Genomic DNA, 5,850 nt, shown 5'->3' on the forward strand with positions numbered 1-5,850 from the left:
TGCAGAAACTCCACCGTTGAAAATACATAAGTAAAAGGTTCAGGCATGGCCGAATGGCCAGCCCCCTAAAACGTGATCAATAGCCTCTTAGGATAAAGAATAAAACAAAACTGAGACCAAAGATATCTAATACATTAGTAAATCATCCTATTTATAATAAACTAGCTCCTCGGGTTTACATGAGTAAGTAATTGATGCATAAATCCACTTCCGGGACCCACTTGGTGTATGCTTGGGCTGAGCTTGATCAATCCACGAGCTGAGGCTCCTCTTGGAGTTGAACTCCGAGTTATGACGTGTTTTGGGCGTTCAACTCCAGATCATGACGTTTTTCTGGCGTTTAACTCCAGACAGCAGCATGAACTTGGCGTTCAACGCCAAGTTATGTCGTCAATTTCCGAATAAAGTATGGACTATTATATATTGCTGGAAAACCCTGGATGTCTACTTTCCAACGCCGTTGAGAGCGCGCCAATTGGAGTTCTGTAGCTCTAGAAAATCCATTTCGAGAGCAGGGTGTAATACCCAGTCTAACCGAAATTAATTAAATAATGAGTTAAGTAGGAGCGAATATGGTTGGAAGATTTGGCGATTGGAATTTGATGATTTAAATATGATATTTGGATTCAATGAGTTTTTCCGAGTCGGAAGACATAGTTTTCTGCGTAAAAGTGCACAGTGGAATTTTGACCGGCAGTACTGGCTGAGACCTGTCTAGTACTACAGCTGAGAAAATTGATTATGAGTAAATAAGATTAAGAAATGAGGAATTATAATTAGGGGAGGTAGAAATATTTGAAGTGCAATTTAGAGCGCTAATCTTAAATGTTCTGGTCCAAAATTGGGCCAACGAATAAAAATAAGTGAACTGGGCCTAAGTGGGCCCAAGACCCAACATATATAAACATTAGTTATGAGCATTTCAGCTCATTTTTACCCTAAAAGAGGGTTGGGGCGCTGAAATTGAGAGGAGGGAAGAGAAGAGAGGAAACCTAACTCTCTTTGATCTTCAAACCACCATAACTTGAGCTACGGAGCTCCGATTGACGAGCCGTTTGCGGCCACGCGTCGCTCTTCTCATCCTCTACATTTCTATCTAAGTTTTGTGGTGAGTATTCCATTCATCTCTGCCCAGTTTTCGAATTTCACCACTGTTACACGTTTTTGGGAAGTTAGTGTTGAAATCTTGTGATTTTGGGTGTTTAGGGATACTCCAACATGGATTCTAAGTGGGTTCTATCCCTACTTCATATGGGCTGAGGTAAGAAGTGCTCAAACCCTTGTGATTTATCATTTTTATGAGCCCTAGGTTGATGTATGTATGTGATATTGGTTATGTTAGTGCATATGATGGTTTTGGTGCACAATTGGGAGATTGGTGTTGCTTGAGGAGCTTTGGTGAGGCTTAGGGCTAAGGTTGGTGGAGACTTCCAAAGAAGAGGCTCAATTGATTTGGCTACAAGAGGTACGGTTTAAGTTTCATTTAAGTACCGTGTGGTGTGATGAGAATTCCTAGGCTAGATGCCCCTAGGATTAAGTTTGGATTGTGTAAATGGTTGATGCTAATATGCATAGTTGGTATGTAATGTGTATTGATGATTGGGTTGAGAATTGTGTGTGGCCTTGTATGCTTGGTGTATTGAAAATTTGATGTTTTGGGTAATGAGTACTGAATTGTGATTTATGCATTTAAATTGTGAAATTGGGCCGGAGGCCGGAAAGAGGTAAGAAAGGTAAGTTGATGTGTGCATTGTATGATGACACAAGTGATTGGATGAATTTCATATAATGAATATATGAATGATTGGGTTGGTTATTGAATAATGAGGTTTGAGGAGTTGAAGTGTGGAAATTGGTAAACTTTGGGTGAAATAGTATAGATGGGGTATGTTTGATTTTGGTTGAGATATATTATGTGGTCATATATGTGAGTATGATTATTGATGCCTTGATGGTATGATAATGCGTGAGAGATATGTATGTTGTGATATATGCTTGAGAAATGATTAAGGTTGATTTGGGGGTGAAACCACGTGACAGTGAATATGATATTGATTATGTACAATGGTGATTTATTGGAATTGATGTTGTTGAGAATTGGCATGAGGAGTAGTATATGATATGTCAATATGTTTGAGTTTGAGCCACTTGGGTGAAGTGGGCTAAAATGATGAGTTAGTGATTTGGTATATTGTGGTTATGTGTCGACGTGTGAGTTGAGGAGGCTTGATGTTGAATTTGATACATTTGATTGATTTCAAAGAAAAGGGATGAAATTGGCATGTTTTGATTGATTTTGAAAAGAGTTGAAAATGGTTTGTTTTGAAATGGCATATTGTGGTTTTGTATAAAAATATGATTTTTGGGCATACTTTGGCGGAACATAACTTGGACTACGGATCTCTGTTTTGTACCAAATCTGTTTAGAAATGAAATTTGATCCGGGATGTCCATGCCGTTCGAAGAACGGTTGAAAAATGATTTAAAATGAGGAAGTTATGTCCGTTGGAAGATTGGGGTAAAAATCTGTGAAATTCTGCAGCTTTTAACTTAGAAAATTTTTAGCAGAATAACCCCTTGCGCGTGGGCGCACCTGGCGCGTACGCGCCGATCTTCCGAAAAGTGTCAACCACGCGTACGCGTGGTATGCGCGGGCGCGCCGATCGTGCTGCACCCAATGCCCAGCCATTTTCCCGAGAGTTATGCCAGAACTGTGCCGGTGTTGTGCCTGGGGCACGAGAACACCCGCGCGTACGCGTGGTTGACGCGTGCGCGCCGATGGGCAAGTTTGGTATCCACGCGTTAGCGTGCATGACGCTTACGCGTCGATGAGTTTTTAAGGCCATCCACGCGTGCGCGTGGAGTGCGCGTACGCGCGGCCCTGTTTTCATCCCAAAGTTGATTTTTGAGTTTTGAAAGCCAAATCTCATACTTCTAGGCCTCCGATCTCACCACTTATATCTTAAATCATTATGATATGTCTAGCTGTTAGAAAAGGGCTAGAGAATGAGGTAACTTGCGAGTGAAGCAAGGGGAAAATGAATAATCAATGAGGATCATTGATGATTTTGTGAGATGTGGAGGATGGTGGTGGAAGTGCTTGTTATGCCATTGGCCGAAGGGCCGTAATTGTTTATGAATTGGCTAGTTATGGATTTAACCGTGAGCCGGATGGCTGATATGGATGTTGATCCATGGATGAGAATTCATGCATGTTTATGCTGAATTATTGATAATTGTGATTTGCACTTCCACTATCTGAGATACGAGTCTTCCTGGGTAGTAGCAGTGGCTAGTCCACTTGCTCCGGGTATGAGACGAAAAATGATGTTTATGATAAATGAGTTAATTATGGAGTTTTGAATGAATGTAACTCTGATACCTGGGTAGTAGTAAGGGTTGGGGTTCGTCCCACTTGCTCCAGGTTAATGTTCGAGATTTGATAACAATGAGGACTGATAATATGAATTGAGATTTGAATGAATATATGTCTGAGATACCTGGGCAGTAGCAAGGGTTGTGGTTCGTCCCGCTTGCTCCGGGTCAATGCTTGAGATACCTGGGTAGTAGCAAGGGTTGTGGTTCGTCCCGCTTGCTCCGGGTTAATGCTTAAGATACCTGGGCAGTAGCAAGGGTTGTGGTTCGTCCCACTTGCTCCAGGTCAGAGATTGTGACGCCTGGGTAGTAGCGGTAGTAGTGGTGAATCCACTCGCTCCAGGTTGAGCTGTTAAACACCCGCCTGGGTAGTAGCCGCAGTAGTGGTTGTTCCACTGGCTCTGGGCTGAGCGGGTAGTAGCAAGGGGGTTGTAGCTCAAACCTACTTGCTCCGCAAGGGGTGTTTCTGTCCATGGTTAGCTACCAGGACGTGTCGGGTTGGCTATATAACCGACAGATGATATCATCAGCCATAGGGCAGGCATACATCATTTGCATATGTTTGAATTGTTTGGGTTTGCCTATTTGTTTTGGATTTCTATATCATATATGCTATGTTACCTGATTACATGCTACTTGTTCTACTTGTACCTTATTTGTGTATTACTTGACTGTATTGCTTGTGTTTGTACAACTGAGAGATCCCTCATGATGGTGTTGGTGGATGTTGGGGCTGTTCTTGATGAGACGAATTGATAATGCGATTGCATAATGATGATGATTTTTGAATGAGACCATTTGGACTCCCTGGGTAGACGCAGTGATGTGATTTCACTAGCTCCAGGCGAGGGTATGAGGTATTGATATAGAACTGCTGAGGCAGAGCAACTGGTAATGATTTTGCTTATGATTCTGAGTCTGATTCGTGAAAGAATCAGCGGATTGGGAAAGACATGTGTAATATGAACTAGATTTAGTATCCCCTTACGACAGATGCCTATTCATGGATTAGTGAGAATCTAGGCTGGATACTTGGAGAAAAGGAGTTTAGGATGCTTAGTGAGTTTTTATTGCAGTGCATTGTATTTATTTGGCACTTTTACCGTACTGGGAACCCATGGGCCCGGGGTTCTCATTCCGTATATATCTCTTGTTTTTCAGATACAGGTTCAGGTGCTCAGAAGTGAGCTGTGGTTCGTCTGAGAGCCGGCGAAGATCCTTATTTTCTCTACTTTGTGTTTCGCTTAGAATCTCTCCACCTTTGTTTTGAAGAGATTATATTATGTGTTGAACTCTTTTGGAACTTGCCTATAGAGGCTTTTATGTTTTCCTTGGGAGAGATTAGGATATATTGTTGTCAGCTACTTTCATACTGTACCCTAGCCGACCTAAACTTCGCGGGTCGCGACTAGTGGCTATTTACTTATGTTATATATATCTATCTGGTATCTATCTCTTAATCTCTTTTATGCCTTGCCCGTATATCGCTTTCGACTCCGCGGTTTAACTTTTCGTTGTCGAAACGTGAGTGATACGTCTTCGCGATTTTATTTCTACTCTTTTCAGGCTTCTCGATTAATACTCCTTTCAAAATTACCTATATTTATATATTAAAAATCCACCTGAGAGTCGTACCACCGTAATATCACTGACTTATGACTCGAGCATAAGGATTTGAATATTAGGGTGTTACATTATGGTATCAGAGCAGTTCGTCCTCGTGAGCCTGAGGGATGGAACTGCTTATGCTTCAATGCATACTCTGAGTCTGTGCCTGTGCTAGTTAGGGTATCTAACTGATACATCTAGCATGAAATCCATGAGTGTACCTTTGGTACTTTGAAGCACTATACTTCCGATATTGAGACTGATCAACTTGATATCGATTGTTTGGTGTGTATAGGAACCAGATGGTGCCTCGTGGACCCGGTTGGGGACGTGAGAGAGATCGTACTAGCACGCAGGAACCGGAAGTCAACTCGAATAACCCGGTAAACCTTATGGCGGCGTTGGAGAATATGGCTGCTGCTATGCAAGCCACTGCGGAGGCTCTTGGGCAACAGATAAACAATAATGGCAATGGCAGAAGGGAAGCTCAGGGCCCGATGACACTGGCAACTTTCTTAAAGGTTAATCCACCTAAGTTCAAGGGAACCACCAATCCGACTGAAGCTGATACTTGGTTTCAGGCCATGGAGCGGGCACTGCAAGTGCAGTTGGTGCCTGAAGAGCAGCGTGTTGAATTTGCTACCTATCTGCTCACGGGGGAAGCATCGCATTGGTGGCAAGGGACTCGACGTCTCCTGCAGCAGGGGAATGATCCTATCACCTGGGGTGCCTTCCAGGTGGAATTCTATAAGAAGTACTTTCCAAATTCCGCCAGGACGGCCAAGGAATTGGAGTTGCTACAGCTGAAGCAAGGTGCTATGTCCGTATCTGAGTATATAGACAAATTTGAGGAGCTATTTAGGTTTT

Source organism: Arachis stenosperma, chromosome 4, assembly GCF_014773155.1.
Source record: "Arachis stenosperma cultivar V10309 chromosome 4, arast.V10309.gnm1.PFL2, whole genome shotgun sequence".
NCBI lineage: Eukaryota > Viridiplantae > Streptophyta > Magnoliopsida > Fabales > Fabaceae > Arachis > Arachis stenosperma.